This window comes from Clupea harengus, unplaced genomic scaffold (genome assembly GCF_900700415.2).
Source record: "Clupea harengus unplaced genomic scaffold, Ch_v2.0.2, whole genome shotgun sequence".
Lineage (NCBI taxonomy): Eukaryota > Metazoa > Chordata > Actinopteri > Clupeiformes > Clupeidae > Clupea > Clupea harengus.
The window spans coordinates 1-2500 of record NW_024880906.1 but is presented as its reverse complement, the minus strand read 5'-3'; the positions used below and the strand labels follow the sequence as shown (position 1 = coordinate 2500).

The following is a 2500-nucleotide window of genomic DNA, read 5'->3' as shown; positions in this document are numbered from 1 at the left end:
TGCCCCTCGAGTAGCACTGGTTGCTGCTGTTCTAAACTTGACTAGGCTGCATAGTGGTGGGGGGGCCAGGTTAAACCGGATTTTGAACATTAAACAGCAGTTCTTAAATGTGATTAGGTTGTCCCAACTTAAAAGTCTGTACTTATGGAGGACTGAACAGTGATGGTGTGATTTAGGTTTTTTGTCAAGTATTTTGAGAGCCTGTTTGTAAAGAGACATGACTGGTTTAAGGGTAGTGGAGTTGGCAGTAGACCAGGTGGGTAAGCAGTAGTTAATGTGAGATAAAACCAGCGAGAACATGTACATTTTAGCAGCCTCGGTGGACATGTGATTTCTAAGATGCCTAAAGTTGGCCAAGGTGAATTTTAAATTTGTGCATATTTTTTTAACATGTTTTTTAAAAGTAAGTTGATTATCAATCAAGATACCAAGATATTTTTATTCCTTCACAATCTTGATTCTTTGATCAGAAATAAAAACATCGGGTTCAGTGTGAGACTTTTGGAATTGTTGAGCTGAAGACAACATTTGTTACACTAGTCAGACACATCAACCATGACCTTTGTAAGCCTAGCAGCGACCACGTTATTCTTACCCCACCCAAAGATCACAGTGTCGTCTGCGTACATCAGAACCTCACAGTCTTGGCATACGGATGGTAAATCGTTAATATAAAGACTGAAAAGAAGTGGACCCAGGATTGAACCTTGGGGAACACCTGTAGACAGATTTTTGAAGTCGGATAATACATTGTTTATTTTAACACACTGAGTTCGAGTATGATTTGAACCAGTTGGATGCAGAAGAAGAAAAGTTAAACTGATCAAACTTAGACTGAAGTATGTTGTGGTTGACCGTGTCAAACGCTTTCCGGAGATCTAGAAATACTGCACCCACGACATATATATATACACCTGTACGTTATACTTACCCTATATATATATATATATATATATAGGTATATAGATTAGGTCAAGGGTCTGTATTCCAGATGTGTGTGTATGTGATGGAGATGAGTGAGAAAGTGTGTGTTTAATAAAACCAGATGTGTGTGTGTGTGTGTGTGTGTTTGAGAGAGTGTGTGTTTAATAACCATAGAAGTGTGTGTTTAATAACCATAGAGGGGTGTGTGTGTGTGTGTGTGTGTGTGTGTGTGTGTGTGTGTGTGTGTGTGTGTTTAATGACCATAGAGGTATGTGTGTGTGTGTGTGTGTGTGTGTGTGTGTGTGTGTGTGTGTGTGTTTAATAACCATAGAGGTGTGTGTGTGTGTGTGTGTGTGTGTGTGTTTAATAACCATAGAGGTGTGTGTGTGTGTGTGTGTGTGGGTGTGTTTGAGAGAGTGTGTGTGTGAGTGTGTGTGTGAGTGTGAGTGTGAGTGTGTGTGTGTGTGAGTGTCTGTGTCTGTGTGTGTGTGTGTTTAATAACTATAGAGGTGTGTGTTTCAGTACCTGCTCTCAAAGCAAACCATAGACGCTCTCAGGAAACCTGCCTTCGACATCTGGCTGTGGGAATCCAATGAGGTAACCACCCACCCCTAACTGATATATATATGTGTGTGTGTGTGTGTGTGTGTGTGTGTGTGTGTGTGTGTGTGTGTGCGTGCGTGCGTGCGTGCGTGCGTGTGAGTGTGTGTGTGAGTGTGTGTGTGAGTGTGAGTGTGTGTGTGTGTGTGTGTGTGTGTGTGTGAGTGTGTGTGTGTGTGTGTGTGTGTGTGTGTGTGTGAGTTTGTGTGTGTGTGTGTGTGTGTGTGTGTGTGAGTTTGTGTGTGTGGCTGTGGGAATCCAATGAGGTAACCACCCACTCGTAACTGAATGATTCTAAAAGGCTCCCAAATGACTCATACATGACCCTAACATGACCCTAACATGACCCTAACATGACTCATACATGACCCTAACATGACCCTAACATGACTCATGCATGACCCTAACATGACCCTAACATGACTCATACATGACCCTAACATGACCCTAACATGACTCATACATGACCCTAACATGACCCTAACATTACCCATATATATTATACAATAACATGACTTATGCTAGACCTCTCAGATCACTGGAGAAACATCTGTTGGTAATACCTACCTTCACAACAATATATATACATTTGTAAAGCACTTTAAATGGCCATTTTGTATGAATTGTGCTCCATAGCTAAACTTGCCTTGCCCTGCCTCATTTGTTGATTGATTGAGTGTGTGTGTGTGTGTGTGAGTGTGTGTGTGTGTGTGTGTGTGTGTGTGTGTGTGTGTGTGCCTTATATGTTGATTGCCACATCACACATTTGACATGGGTCCTGTAGACACATGTCAATACATGCTAAATAATTATATCACTTATTTCAAACTCAACCGAAATAAATCACAGTGTTAATATAACATAAATTCATAAGCATAAATGAACTATTCTAAGAGTCATACATACGCATGGCATTATGTCCTGTTACTGTCGCATTCCACAGGCGTAATGGCATCATATGTCCTTTAAATATGAC

At 41.0% G+C, this 2500-nt stretch overlaps 1 long non-coding RNA gene across 1 annotated transcript in view; it reads left to right on the top strand.

Annotated features, from left to right (window-relative positions):
- The window catches only part of LOC122132735, a 3559-nt gene extending 2028 nt beyond the window's left edge, over positions 1-1531 (top strand). Inside the window, exon 3 of the long non-coding RNA XR_006152246.1 lies at positions 1447-1531. This is a non-coding gene — a long non-coding RNA (uncharacterized LOC122132735). The remainder of the gene's footprint in view (positions 1-1446) is intronic.
- The last annotated feature ends 969 nt before the right edge of the window (positions 1532-2500 follow it).